This window comes from Rhincodon typus, chromosome 35 (genome assembly GCF_021869965.1).
Source record: "Rhincodon typus isolate 14 chromosome 35, sRhiTyp1.1, whole genome shotgun sequence".
NCBI classification, from domain to species: domain Eukaryota; kingdom Metazoa; phylum Chordata; class Chondrichthyes; order Orectolobiformes; family Rhincodontidae; genus Rhincodon; species Rhincodon typus.
The window spans coordinates 21460251-21476400 of NC_063366.1; the positions used below are offsets into that span (position 1 = coordinate 21460251).

The 16150-nt window shown below is 43.4% G+C and overlaps 1 pseudogene; it reads right to left on the bottom strand.

Moving 5' to 3' along the window:
- Window positions 1–15457, bottom strand: part of LOC109938225 — a 27391-nt pseudogene extending 11934 nt beyond the window's left edge.
- Between the last annotated feature and the right edge of the window lie 693 nt (window positions 15458–16150).

Here is a 16150-nt window from a genome sequence, read left to right on the forward strand (position 1 = left end):
TGAGGTAAGGGAGGAAATAGCAGGGTATTGGCAATAATTTTCAATTTCTCCCTGACCACACAAGAATGCCAGACGACTGGAGGAGAGCTAACGTGGTACTGTCATTAAAGAAGAGAGCAGGAGATAATCAAGAGAAACTTCAGGCCAGTCAGTCTCACCTCATTGGTGGGGAAACTATTGGATTCAATTCTGAGGAACAGAATTCATCCTCATTTGGAGAAGCAGGCATTAATCAAGAATAGTTAGAATGGTTTTGTTAAGGGGAGGCCATGTCTGACCAACCTGCTGATACTTTCAAAGAGGTGATGAGGTGTGTAGATGAGGGGAATGCATGTGATGTAGTCTACTTGGACTTCAGCAAGGTTTTAATAAGGTCCCTTATGGGAGACCGAGAGCAAAGGTAAGACACCATGGGATCTAAGGAAATTTGACAAATTGGATATAGAACTAACTGAATGGCAGGAAGCAGAGGGGGATGGTCAAGTGGGGGTGTGGGGGTTTCCCATGTCCAGTGGGTTTCCATAGGGATCAGTGTTGGAGCCCTCACTGTTTCTGATATATATCAATGATTTTAACTTGAATGTAGGAGGGTTGATCACTGAGTTTGCAGATGATACAATAATTGGTGAGGTGGTAAATAGTGAAGAGGATGGCGTTAGACTACAAGTGGATGTGGACAGGTTGGTCAGATGGACTGATCAGTGGCAAATGGAATTAAATCTGGATAAGCACGAGGTGATGCCCTTGGGCAGGACAAACAAGGCTACGGAGTACATGATAAACGATAGCTCCCTGGGAAGCACTGAGGGTCACAGGGACTTTGGAGTGCATATCACCCTTATCTAGTGGTCCCTTAAGGCCGTAGGCCAGTGGATAAAATGGTGAAGAAGACCACTTCTTCCTTTAGGTTGATTGATTGATTTTATTGTCACTTGTACTGAAATACAGTGAAAAGCTGTGTTTATGAGCAGTACAGGCAGATCACAGCAAGCAAATAATGTACAGATCAAACAGACTTAGAGGCATGCAGGTTACATTGCAGGTTACATTATTTAAAGCTAGAATCCTGATAATAGCAGGGACGAAGCTGTTTCTGAACCTGCTTGTGCAAGTGTTCAGGCTTCTGTATCTTCTGAGATTGTAGGAGATCATAAGGGGGGGTGCAATGGGTCTTTGATGATGATGGCAGCCTTTCCACCGCAGTGAGCCATGTAAATGGAGTCTATGGATGGAAGGTTAGTTTCTGTGATGGTCTGGGATGTGCACACCACCTACTGTAGTTTCTTACAGTCCTGGGCAGAGCAGTTGCCATACCAGGCTGTTATACACCCAGACAGTATGCTTTCAATGGTGCATCTGTAGAAGTTAGTGTGGGACCTTATGGACATGCCAAATTTCCTGAGCCGCCTGAGGAAGAAGAAGCGTTGTTGTGCCTTCTTGACTGCAGCATTTACGTGGGAAGTCAACTTACTTTTATTAGCTGAGGCACAGAATTTAAGAGCAGGGAGATGATGCTGGAACTATATAAAACATTGGTTTGGGCAGAACTAAAGGATTGTCTGCAGTTGTGGAATCCACATTGTAACAGGGATGTGATTGCACTGGAGAGGGTGGAGAGGAGATTTACCAAAATGTTGACTGGGCTGGAGAGTTTTAGTTACGAAAAGAGATTGCATAGTCTGGGGTTGTTTTCCTTGGAGGAGAGGAGACAATATTGAGATGTATAAAATTATTTGGGGCACAGATAGGGTAGAGGGGAAGAAATGTTTCCACCTGGTGGAGGAATCAATGTCCAGAGGGCATCGATTTAAGCTAAGGGGCAGAGTTCCAGTACGTTAGTTAGGAACATTTTTCTCCCTCAGTGGGTGCTGAAACATGGAGATCATTTCTAAAGCCTTCCTGCTTTGCCACCTCCATCTCCAATGGCAATGAACAAAGGGAGGTAGTAAAGGAACACTTGCTGACCTCCAAAGCAAACCAAACATATCCCCATCAGGAGGAGTGATTGGGAGGGACATTTTATGAGACTTGAAACAGCAGGTCCCCGAGCATTTTACAAACACTAAATTCTTGCCTCCCGATCCACAAGTACTCCACCCAACTTTGCAACAATGATGAAACTGCAAAGGACAAGTGGGTAAACTGGTACAACTCCTTGTGGGTGTTTATAGTCACATATTCCCATGAGGCATTGTCAGCTCCAGCTGCTGCTCGGCATGACTCATGTTTAACTCAGAGACTGTCTGACCAACACACCTCCCCCACCTCCCACCTTCCCCCCCCACCCCCACCAGTATATGTCGTCAGCACTCTTCAACACCAGGGAGGTGGCTCCTTCTTGCTCCCCATAATGATAGTGGAGACCCTAGTGTCCACTTCTATTCATAACATTCTTTCTGTTTAACAATAACTCCAGTGTCTGCTCCATCTTAGGACTAAATTCCATACAATACACTGGTGCTGGATTGTTCCATTTACCACTGCTGGGCAAGCTCAGCTTATACCGAAATTTATGCCGAAATGTCCTTTTATTCTGGCACCGGAAGCATTTAATGTCCCTAAGTCTGCTCAGGTCTGGGGGGGCAGGGTGTTGGCTTCCCCCACACTGGAAACACTCTGCACACTCAGGGCCTGTCCAAGGCTGTTGGTTTAATCTTCTGTACATTCTGGCTGTTCCAGTTCCTAGATCCATTCCCTTGCTTTCACCAGCACCTTCACTCCGGGCACCCCCACTGTTGCTTGTAGTTTCCCATCCTAACCGGTGGACTGTGCTGCTCAGAGCACTTTGTATCTCCTGCTCGCCCTTCTCCACACTCTCCATGCCTAAAATAATCTCCAGCAACCTTCTAAAATCCACTTACAATTTTTACAAAACTTCTTTTGTATGATTTCATGATTAATGCCACACAATGACAATCTCTATTTAAAGTCGGTCCAAAATCACAATGCTCCATAATCTCCTTGAGTCTCGCCATGAGGGGCTCTCCCATGAATTAAAGTGGTAATGTTCTAAAATCACAGTGGGGGCTTAGGGTGACAGTGTCCTTTGAGTAAGGTCTACAATCTTTGAAAATGTTTTGATATCAGGGGCTTTCAGGGACATTAAGTTTCAAATCAGACTGGACCTCTGTACCCAACATGCAGTTAAAAAAATCAATCTCTTTCACCTTCTGCTCCATTTCATTCACATGGTAAAACAGTTTTAACCTTTCTACATACTGTACCCTATCTATCTTCTGTAGCTGTATTGAATGGCATTAATTTTCCAAAAAGTGTCATTTTCTTTGGAGGCTGGACCTGTCTGACTTTTCTTACAATTTGCTGGTCCAATTCATTACAACTAATAACATTTATTTACAGAGTACATCGCACAATCCTACATGGCTTGCTCCCCAATTCAACTGCTCAGCAAGTTCACACACGCATCCTGCAAATGTCCCACTCCATCCCTGACTGACTCCTTCCTCAGAGCGAATTTCTTTAAAGGAGTCAACCACTGGTGGAATCAAAAGTTGAGTTTAGATAGTAGTGGGAATGAAGTTACTGACTGTTTCATTAATATCCTTCAGGAAAGGAAATTGGTCAGACAGACCCATAATAAAGTGTTTGACTTTGAACTGCCCTCCGAGATGGCCCAGGAAGCCACTCAGTTGTATCACACTGTGACAGAAATAAAACACTGTGAATGTACCCAAATTACACGGAATGCAGTGGATCATGAAAACATCTCAACACCACCTTCTCAACTGCAGTTAGAGATGGGCAATAAATGCTGGTCTAACCACTGATTCACATCTCCCAAAATGAAACTTTAATAAAGGGCTTATTCCGTCTCAGAGACAGTTACATAACTTTTCTTCCTTTGCAGAGAAGCAGCATGTTGAACAAGATATTATCCTGAAAGCAAAAAAATTAAAATTCGACTTTCACATTACATTCTTTCCATTTCAGAATAATTTTCAGACAATTAAGAACCTTCTACAATTGTGATTCATTTCAATCTCAATTTACATCCATAAATGTCATGTTTTAAAGGTCTATTTTGCTCCTACCTTTAAACTTTTTATCTTCTTTTCTGTGGACTATTACATCAACAGTAATAGCCACAATCACAAGGCCAAGAAACACCAAGAAACATACAAGCCAAGCATTGACTCTGGGGAAGAACTCATCTAAGATTAAAAAGAACGGAATCAGTATTTGATCTGCAAGACCCAAAACTGTGAAACAAACATTTGGGTTTTACTTCAAAGTATCATAATTTCATCAACCTTCAGCTGTAATCTCAGCTACTGATTCCCTCTCAGGTCATACAGGTAAATAATACCATTGCTAATAAGAATTTATGTTGAAAGAACTTGAATTCACTTAGATTCCAGGTGTTGTTCTGAACAAACATTTGTTTCTCATAATAACACTCAGCCAAAAGCACAATACTCAGTGACCTTGGTCCTAATCTCTATCCAATGACCACAGCTGGAATATGAAATGTGGAAATTGGGTAAGGACACATCAGGCCCAGCTTCAGTGTTGTGGATAGTCTATTCGCTTCTCAACGTTTCAGGTTTAAATATGAAAAGCTGCCCCTTGGGTATTGTCCAGAGACAAATCAGTGCTTGTGAATTTCACACCCAGTCTGAGTTAGTGTCTTCAGGAGGGGAGAAATATCGCTCATAAAATGATTACCAGACTCACACCTACCTGATATCTGGAGATGGGCCTCTCGTCTTTTGCTCAACAACTGGTTTTCTATGAAACATGAAAACTTGTTTACAGAATCACTTTTGACATTAATACGACTCTGGACAGTGTTGAGGCCTGTAGGGTCCTGAACAAATTCTGTTTCAGACTGTGCTGTCACATCTTCTCCTTTCCCATCTACCCACTGTATCAGTGGCTCAGGGTACCATCCGTCTGATCAACACACAACACAAAGTCCTTCTTTGTTGTTCTCCTCCACATGATTCCAAGGCCGCTGTCCAAACTCTGCAATTAGCATATAATGAGTTATTCAAACTTATATTCATTTTAAATTGTACATTTTTCATTCAACAGTACATAATCATTTTAGTCCAGTGTGGCAGGGTGAGGGGCAGTGGGTGGGCAGTAGGTCAGTGTGTGGAGTGATTGGGGAAGAGGGAGAGGTTAAGTCGGCAGTCTCATAGGAAGAACAGGCAGGATCAGGGTAATGAACACAGCGGGACTGGTGATCTGAATTGTATTTATGTTAATGCAAGCAGCTTAACAGGTAAGGCAATGAGCTTAGAGCTGGACAAGTACATGGCACAGCGATGTTGTAGCAATTACGAAACTCAGATGAGAGAAGGGCATGACAGGCAGCTCAATGTTGCAGGGTTCAGATGTTTCAGGTGTGATAGAGAGGGATGTAAAAGGGATTAAGGAGAATATCACACCTGCACTAAGAGAGAACATCTTGAAGGACTCATCCAGCGAGGCCATATGGGTAGGAATCAGGTATAAGAATGGTGCAATCACGATGATGGTGTTATATGATAGGCCTGCCAATAACCACTGTGGGATAGAAGGACAGATACGTAGGTAGGTCATGGAAAGATATAAAAATAATAGGCGGGTTGGAGTGGGTAATTTTAACTTCCCTAATGTTGACTGAGGCTCCCTTAATGGCAGGGACATAGATGGGACAGTATTTGTCAGGTGCATCCAGGAGGGTTTCTAGAAACAATATGTGGAGAGTTCAACTAGGAAAGGGGCCATACCAAGCCTTATATTGGTGAACGAATCCAGCCAGGTGATGGAAGTTTCAATTAGCGAGCATTTTGAGAACAGCTGGAACTCATGTGGTGCAGTGGTAGTTCCCTATCTCTGCACCAGGAGGCCTGTGTTGAAGTCCTACCTGCTCAGAAATGTGTAATAACATCTCTGAACAGGTTGATTAGGAAAATAGATTAAACATAGAAAGATTGATAACATATAAATCGGTGGAAAGCTAATTACAGGACCTTAGACAATTGGGCGTTCCTCTCCATCAGGCCCCTTGGGTATTGTCCAGAGACAAATCAGTGCTTGTGAATTTCACACCCAGTCTGAGTTAGTATCTTCAGGAGGGGAGAAATATCGCTTATAAAATGATGGGCCAACACGACCCCAATGCTGTACGGGGAGGCATTCCAAGTTAATACAAGATCTCGCTTGACATCTTAGTGAGCCAAAACCTTCGCTGCTTGTTCACTTCCCTAAAGGCTACAGCTTGGCTCTGCGACCACTCCCTCAGGTGATCCTTCTACAAGAGCTGATGTAAGGGCATCAAGATGGAGGCCAGGTTATGACTGAACTTCCCGTAATAATTCGCCAACCCAGGGAAAGACCAAAGCTCCAACATACACTGAGAGTCGGGGCACCTTTGATTGCCCTCACTTTATCTTCCAACGGGATATAACCCAGTCTTGACGACTCTGTCTCCCAAGTAGGTCCCTTGGGCGCATCTGCAACACAGATTTTTCCCTTCTCAGATGTACGCCTGCCTTGGAGAAACGTCTGAGAACTATGTCCAAGGGCAGCACAGTGGCTCAGTGGTTAGCACTGCAGCCCCACAGCACCAGGGACCCGGGTTCGATTCGAGCCTTGGGCGACTGTCTGTGTGGAGTTTGCACATTCCCCCCGTGTCTGCGTGGGTTTCCTCTCGGTGTTCTGGTTTCCTCCCACAGTCTAAAGATGTGCAGGCTAGGTGAATTGGCCATGCTAAATTGCCCGTAGTGTTTAGGGGGATGGGTCTGGGCGGGATGCTCCAAGGGTTGGTGTGGACTTGTTGAGCCGAAGGGCCTGTTTCCACACTGTAGGGATTCTATGATTCTCCAAGTGTTCTTTATTGCTCTTCCTGGTTATTAACACATCATCCAGATAAATGGCGACCTGGGGTAGACTTTGTAAAATGTTCTCCTTTTCCACTGAAAAATGACACAGGCTGATGATACCTCAAATGTCAGCCTCGTATATTGGTACAAACCGTTATGTAGCTGACTTCTGTGAATCCTCATCTAACCTGAACTGCAGGTACATACGGCTCATGTCCTGCTTTGGGAAGTACCACCACCCCACCAGCTCTCCCAGTAAGTCCCCTATGTGAGGGATTGGGTATTTATCCAGCTGCGAGAAGTGGTTTACCATTTGTTTGAAATCCTCACAAAAGCGAACTGACCCATTGGGGCCTCACAGTCAATGCAACCTCTGCTGCCCATTCCACTAACTGTACTGGTTGAGTGATTCCTTCACTTTCCAACCTCCTGATTTCTGCCTCTACTTCTGCATGTAAGGCATATGGCACTGGGAGAGCCTTGCAGAATCAAGGAATTACTTCCTGGTCAATATGCAAGGTGGTCTTGGCTCCTTTGACAGTCCCCAGACCTCCCTCAAAAACTTCCAGTATTTAATTGAGACTTCACTTCAGCAGCCATTTTCTAATCAAAAAATGTTGAGCCTGTCAAGATAAATCTTTCTCAATCAATTTCTCCCCATCAAGCTTGGGCCAGAGCCTTTTACTACAATCAGTAGTAACTGAACCAGATGCTTATCGAAAGAGACCAGAACCGAAGGTGCAAGCTTAATCCGTGAAGGTTCCCCAGTATAGGTTCTCAGTCAAGCTGAGGCCTTACACAAACTGAAGGGTTAAAGTCTGGAGTAAATTTTGTCGAAGTTTGGTTCTGTAATCACTGATACAGCCGCACTGATATAACTGCACTGATATAGACCTCCATTAGAACTGAGTGACTATTTCACCAGATGTTTATTTTGATTGGTTCTGAATTGGATGTTGCAAAGCAATTTAATTGTTCCAAACTAGATGCAGATGGACTTTGCAGGGTGTGCACTCTCCAGGATATTGGCCCATGAGCTCTCTTACTCAATTCAGGCCTAGTGGGTCTCTTTTGCTTTCTTGAGTCCGTATACCAGCAGCAACTACAATGGCTTGCCAGTCTGGATCCTGAAGGGAATTTTAACTGTTTGGCCAAGGCCCGGTTTTGGTTTGGGATTTTGCTGTGGGCTGACCTAGAGTCCCTCTGTCCAGGATATGTACTGAGTGAGGCTGTGCAATTGCCTTCACTCAAGTAGTGTTCCCCAAACTCAGTCGGCCTGGCGAGGTGGTCCACTTCCATCAGAACATCCTGTAACTCAAAAGCTCCACTTGTCGCATTTTCAAATGATAAAGCCAGTTGTAGTGCCCGTTTGAAGTCTAGTTGGGCTTCAGCTAGTCGGCACTTTTGCATAGTTAATCCCACAAAACAAACGGTCTCTCAGGATCTCATTAAGGGCTAAACCAAAATCACATGTCTCTGCCAGTCATCTTAATCTCGTCAAAAATCCCAACAAGGATTCTCCTGGTTCTCAAACTGTCGAATAACACCGATAGTGTCTCAGAGGAGACATGGGGTCATAATATTCCTTAAATAAATCCATCAACTATTGAAAAGTTTTAGTATCTGAAGCCTCAGGGAAAGATAAGCACCTCATATCTGAAAAAGCTGCGGGTCCACCCACTGTCAGGAGAATTACTCATTGCTTTTCACCTGCCCCAACATCATTTACCTAGAAGTAAAAACAGCATTTTTTTCCACGTACTGGGTCCAGTCTTCAACAGCAGGATCAAACAGGTTAAGCTTCCCAAATAACACATGATGCCAGAAATGTTTCCCCCAACTCAAAGATGACTATTGTGAGCAAATCTATTCAGGAACATGCTTTTCTCTTGCTGCTACTAATATAACTCCAGAGAGGCTGGTACCCTGTCACCAAGTCTCTCTTTATTGCACAGTACATGACACTGATCTAGTTCCCTCAGAGCTGGGTCCCAGAATGAATAGAACCTCTGGCACTTCTGTTTATATCTGTCAGTTTAACAGTCAGTTTACCAGATTAACAGTCCCACTCTGGGAACTCACACTCTGTGTTATCCATCTGGCTGACTTTGTTACAATCACAACAACAGAAATCGTCTCTACTTTTATATTTCATTTTCCTTCAAAATAAACAACATTGCATTTGGCTTCTTAACTACTGTTGTATATACATTCTATAATTTTCAGGTTGAGCTGTAGATAGTGGTTTGAAGTATCTACTAACATCTTGAATATTCAAGCAAATGGTTTGTTGCTTTCATTTTCTAGTCAAATGCTGTTGATTATTTCCCATTCATGGTTTAAAAATGCTATATTCAGAATATTGTGTTATATTCAGTGATCATTTGCACTTTACAATGAGAAAGACCAACCTGCAACTTTCAGAGCTATCACTGCTTGACCACGGTGTGTTTTGGACTCAACGAAACATGTGTAATTCCCTTTATCTGATACTTTTATCTTCTTCAGTTTCAGAGAAGCATTTCCATGGGGAAATTCATCTTTAAACAGTTCTGTCCTCCCTTGATAATCTTTGTCCTGTACATCAGGTCGATCCTGTCCATTGGTGTATAAATGAACTGGTGAAGCTGAATCTGATGTAAATCATCAAACCTGGCACTTTATTATAATATCTTCACCCACAGAGACTGTGATGAGATTGTCTGGTACAAACACATGGAATACCTCTGGCAAAATACAAAATACAAAATTGCAAAATTAGAACTCTTATCAGAGGATTTCATCTTCAGGGAGATATTTTAAATGACACAAATAAAATTCTGTTTTTTTTTGTCTTACTAATTCTACCAAAAAAATTATTTGTTTGGAAAAGACATAGTAAAAGAACAAAGATTGTTAAAAAGAAACTTTAATTATACCCTTATTCACACACAGATTAGTTCATTAAACAGTTTCCATAAATGGATTGGGTGACATAATGGAGATTCTGACCAGGAACCTGAGATTTATGGAGTGACACAATGGTGGGATGTTAATTAAATTCTCCCTCAAATGTTTTCTGGGGTTTGGGAAAGCTGGGAAAAAAATGAAAGATTATTTGCCATTTTAATTTCAGTGACAAATTTATGAATCACAAGAAGAAATGAATCATGATGTACAGTGATGTGCCACTTTGTCTGCAAGCCCAACACAAGACCCCCTAAATAAGTTCTACTCTGAGCTCCACTATGGTAAGTGATCAGCAGGAGGGCAGAGGCAGGAAATGCAGCTCCTTTATGGGTTCTCATTTCTGACTGAACAATGAAGCAGAGTTCTTACTTTATGACGGTAAATTACAGTGGATGCTGGAAATCTGAATTCTGCAGTTCATCCTTTCATTGTTGAACAACCAAGCTCTCCGTATACACTTCAGTTTTGTTCATGGAACAAAAGCAGCATGTATTTATTGTTGCGACGTTGGGCAGAGTACTTGTGGATTGGGAGGCAGGAAGTTGGAATTTGGTGTTTGTAAAATGCTACGGGGGGAATCATTGTGTGGTCCCTGTAAAAAATGATGTGCTTTTTCTGTGTAAAATGGATATCTGTGAGCAGCAGCTTGAAAGTTTACAAGTATACAGAGAGCACTCAAATTGAAATATCTGTCTCGAAAGGCCATACAGGCAGCAGACCAAGCAGCAGTTTTGTTTTGTTATTCAGACAACACGTTTTTGAATTTAGCCAATCAATTTGAATCAGGCACTTAGATACCAGAAACCAATTGAAATTTAATTCTGATGGTTTTGACAACATAGGACCAATCCTTTGGTAAGAAACTTGTATGTCATCAGGGGTATAAAAGAAGGGGCAGTTGGGCAAGGACAGGAGAGTTAACTGCCATCCGCCAGAGTTAACAGACCTCATCTCTTCATGGGTTGATGGATTGAAACAAAGAGGACAGCAATAGGGAATTTGGAGGACAAGAAAAGGCAGGTGCAATTTTTTTTCAACCTTTTCACTCCTAAGCTGCAGAAAGAATGAGAAGAAAGAAAGCTCAAAAATGATAGAAATCTGAAATGAGAAAATGCTGGAAAGACACAGCAGAGCCTCAGTATCTATGAAGAGAAAGGATAAGATTAGTCTTAGTGTGTGTACACCCTTATCCATGGCTTTCTCTGGGAACTTACTCTACATGAAGTTGTGCAATTAGATGCTGCTGATTGCAATTGGAGCAGATTGTATGACACCATTAAATGAGATTTTTAGAGAAAGAACAGATTGAGGATACACAGGGTGAGAGATCAGTCAACTTCCCCATGAAAAGTACCCTTATTTGATGCTTTACTAATTGTGAATAACTTTATGTTAAATTAGCTGAGCTGGTGAAGCGATGCTGCTCCTGAAGTGTCAGTAACAATTTGCAGTAACAATTCCATTGCTTACCTGACAGCACAGTGTGAAAATCAAGGAGCAAAACAACACTCAGTTGTCTTCCTTGCATCATGAGAAAGAACTGATTGAAGTATCTCATCTGAAACAAAAAGTTCTTGACCTATTTCTTAAAGAGCAATGTCAACTACAGGATTGAGACACTGACATAATGAGCCAGATTGTCTGATGATGATATTGTACATATCACTGCCAACAAGGTATACAGACCATAGGCCAAGTGCTTTACTCACCTCTCTCTCCTGACATCCGGCCACCTTCAAAGAACTAACGTTAAAAGCAATTAAGACTGGGCAGGTGACACCCCCACCCCCGATACTTCTCACAAATGTATGCATTTTAAAAATGCATTAGCACCATATGATTTGCTAATACTCTGTGTAAATCCCATCCTTCACCTGTCAGCCTGTTCTGCAGCCTATACACAGCCTATTGCAACTGATTTGCATCATCTTTATTATATGCCACTTCTAAAGTTTGTCAGCATTAGCAAATTTTGATATTTTAGTCTGTACTGCAATATCCAAGTTATTGAGTGGTTTTGGCACTGACTCATGGGGAACACCTCTGTTTCCCATCCTTCAGTCAATTTTCTCATGAAGTTGATGCTGAGCTTTCTATCCCATGAATCACAATATTGTGAACCAGCCTGAATATCCACCCCACTCTCTTCATCAATCTTTTCTGTTACTTCAGCAAAATAAAATCAATTATATAAGGATCATTTACTGTTTAGAAATACCTGCTGGCAGTCCTTAATGAACTGAAAGTTTTCTAAGTAACTATTGATGTTTTCTGGATTATATCCTCGAAAGCCTTATCCATTGTTGACAACAAACTAACTGTCCTGTATTTACCGCACTTTCCTTACATCTTTTCTTGAATGAGGGTGTCCCGTTTGCCACTGTCCAATCCTCTGGCACCTATCCTTTAACTCGAGAGATGAGATATTTTGACAAGGTTTCTCCACCTCCAGCGGGAGATGGAGGTGCGGTGTTGATGTCACTGCACTTGTGTTCCATTGGCCAAGTAACATCCCTCAGCCTGGGGAGTTGGGATGAAAGGGAGATGAACGGAGGATAAGATGGCAGTGAACTCATATTGTGGTCAAAACACAACTGGTTCACTCATGTCCTTTAGGGAGGGAAATCTGCTGTCCCCACCCAGACCTGCTGACATGTGATTCCAGACCCACAGCAATGTGGGTGACACTGTGCTGCTGTCTCAAATGGTCTAACAAGTCGCTGAGTTCAAGGACAATTAGGGATGAGTAATAAATACTGAGCTTGCCCATGACTCCCACATCTCATAAAAGAATAGAAGTGAAAATATTCACGTGCTTTAGCAATCTGCTATTTTAACCGGGGTGTAATCCATTTAAATTAATAATTCCAGTGAAATAAAAGGCATATGCACTTTCAACCAAGTGTGAAAATGTCTCATCATATAATCTCAGGGCTGATGTTCCTGACTTGTCTCTGTTTATGTTGCTCAGAAAGTCTGTCTTTTTCTAACTTCTCATTAAAATCATGCAGACTGAAACTTACCTTTAGCTTCAGAAAGTCAGACCATTCCGCAGTGGGATATTTTTCACAAACACTGCAGAGGAACTCTGATCAGGAAGTATATCCAGAAACATTATAGCGAGCAGTGAAATCATCATTATCGTGTTAAGCTGCAGGAAGAGAGTTAAGACACAGGGTTACATTTCGGGATAGAGGGGTTGGGGAGTTTGGATTGAGGGAGGATTAGCTGGCAGTGAGCTCAATGGAGAGACAGCATGGTGAATAAGTAGATACGCTGTATACAATGTTACTTAGTTAGCTGGAGTAATGTGTGCAGTGCAGGAAAGACATGATTGCACAAGAGAGGGTGAGAGGGCATCCACCAGGATGTTTCCTGGACTGGAGTGATTCAGCAATGAAGATAGAGATAGTAGGAACTGCAGATGCTGGAGAATCCAAGACAACAAGGTGCAGGGCTGGATGAACACAGCAGGCCAAGCAGCATCACCTTTACTGGCTCCATCCCCGCCTCTTCGACCTGTTTGTTTCCTCTCCACCTATCCTCTCCTCTATCCATCTTCTATCCGCCTCCCACTCTCTCCCTATTTATTTCTGCAGGAACAGCAACTCATTGTCCGCTTGGGAACCCTGCAGCCCAATGGTAGCAATGTGGATTTCACAAGCTTCAAAATCTCCCCTCCCCCTACCGCATCCCAAAACCAGTCCAGCTCGTCCCCGCCTCCCTAACCTGTCCTTCCTCCCACCTATCCCCTCCTCCCACCTCAAGCCGCACCCCCATCTCCTACCTACTAACCTCATCCCGCCCCCTTGACCTGTCCGTCCTCCCTGGACTGATCTATCCCCTCCCTAACTCCCCACCTACACTCACCTTTACTGGCTCCATCCCCGCCTCTTCGACCTGTTTGTTTCCTCTCCACCTATCCTCTCCTCTATCCATCTTCTATCCGCCTCCCCCTCTCTCCCTATTTATTTCAGAACCCCCTTCCCCTCCCCCCTTTCTGATGAAGGGTCTAGGCCTGAAACGTCAGCCTTTCTGCTCCTATGATGCTGCTTGGCCTGCTGTGTTCATCCAGCCCTGCACCTTGTTGTCTCAGCAATGAAAATAGTCTGGAGGGTTTGGGGTTGCTTTCCCAAAGCAGAGAAAGTTGAGCAGGGAATCTGATTGAAGTGTAAAAAGTTCTAAGGGGCATAGACTTGTTAGATAAGGCAAAGCTTTCTTTCCCCCTTCATAGAGGAGTCAGTTTTAACGGAAAGAGGAGGTAAAGAGGGAAAATAATAAAGTTGCCGGAAAAGCCCAGCAGGTCTGGCAGCATCTGTGAAGGAAAAAGCAGAGTTAACATTTTGGGTCCGGTGACCCTTCCTCAGACCTGATAGTGGCTGGGAAAATGTCAGTTTATATGCAGAAAATAGGGAGGTGGGAGGGGTAGGGAGTAAACCATAGGATAGAGCTCAAAGAGAGAGAGAGACAGTTGGACAGACAAAGGAGTTGCTAATGATCAGGCTGGAAGGGTGAATAGTTGTTAACGGGGACTGTTAGTGACTAACAACACGGGGTGTGTAATGGCAGGCTATGTGGTAACAAGGCCTGGTGTGTGGGGTAGGGGGTTGGGACATGGGAGAGTTTAGGCCCTAAAATTATTGAACTCAATATTGAGTCCGGAGGGCTGTAGGATCCCCAAGCGGAAAATGAGGTCTTGTTCCTCCAGTTTGCATTGGGCTTCGCTGGAACACTGTCATAAGCCAGAGACGGAGATGTTGGCCAGGGAGCAGGGTGATGCATTAAAGTGGCAGGCAACAGGTAGTTCAGGGTCATTTTTGCGAGCAGAACGTAGATGTTCTGCAAAGCCGTCACCAAGTCTACACTTCGTTTCCCCAATGTAGAGGAGACCACATTGTGAGCAGCGAAACGTGGTTATAAACTGACGTTTTCCCAGCCACCATCAGTTCTGAGGAAGGGTCACCGGACCCGAAACATTAACTGTGTTTTTTTTCTTTACAGATGCTGCCAGCCCTGCTGAGCTTTTCCAGCAACTCTATTTTTGTTGCTGTTTTTCAGCATCTGCAGTTCTTTCGGATTTTCTTCGAAGGTAAAGAGAGTTTTTTTTAATCCAGAAGGTGTGGGTATCTGGAACTCACTGCCTAAAACAGCAGGAACCTCAGACATTTCAGAATAATTTAGATCAGCACTTGAAAATCCATAGCAGACAAGGCTACAGGCCAAGGCCTGGAAAACAGAATCAGAATCAGCATGGACGCAATGGGCCGAAGGGCCTGTTTCTGTGCTGTAAAACTATCTGATTCTATCTCAGATTGGGATTCTTCAAGTATCAATGATGAGAAATTAAAAAATAAAACCTGAACTAACTTAGTCTGCTCGTCTGTTATGGAGACAGAAGGCAAGTTAATGTTTCAGGGTGATGACCTTTCATCAGAAAGATGGAAAGTTGTTTGATGCAGAGGATGAGGGAGGAAAACAGTAAAGGTCCCTCAGTGAGAAAATTACTGGGAAGGGTGGGAGAGAATGAGAATTTAAATGAGAGATGAGATGCTCAGTGGGGGAGAGAGGACCCAAAGAGCAGAGGGTCAGGGGAAGGTGTGAAAAAGGCCAAACTGCCAGCGGAACAACCTCGATGGGGCTCATGTTGGAAGTACAGCCAGACAGGGAGGATTCATTTACGGAGAAATTGTCATCACTACTCGGCCAGGTTTCCATCAAGGACAGACATTGATTCAAACATCAACAAAAACACATCGATGACAACGGTCATGTTCACAAGTGATTTTCTGACATCCTCGGGAAGGAAATATGCAGACAAGTGACCGACTGAATTTAACTGAGCAGATTGTGAGGTGATGTGTTTTAGCAAAAGGAGCAAGGAATTACACTGTCAATTTACTGACACAATTCTCTGGAGTGAGCAGGAACTGAGGGAGCGGGTGACAGGCTTTATGTGGATCAATCTCTGACGGTGACACGACATACTGAGAGAGCAGTCAGCAAAGCACAGCAGATCCTGGGCTCAGCAATAGAGATATTGAGAGTGAAAGCAGGGAATAGATTGTAAATCAATTCAGTAAAAGTTCGGTCAAAGCGACATCTGAAGAACCAGCTGAAAGGAGCAGAGAATTGCAGAGAGGTTCTCAGAACAAGATGAAGGGAAGTGGAGAGGGATTGATGGATTGAGGGAGGGAGAGAGCTCCGGACCTTAGGGCCCAGGCAGCTGGACTCACTGCTCTCGATGGTGGGGTCAGAAAACCCGAAATGGGAAAGAATGGAATCAGAGAATGGACTCAGCACAAAGGAACCTCTTCAATTAAAGTTTATGTCAGGAAATGAAGCGTCACAACTATCTCCAGGATTGAATT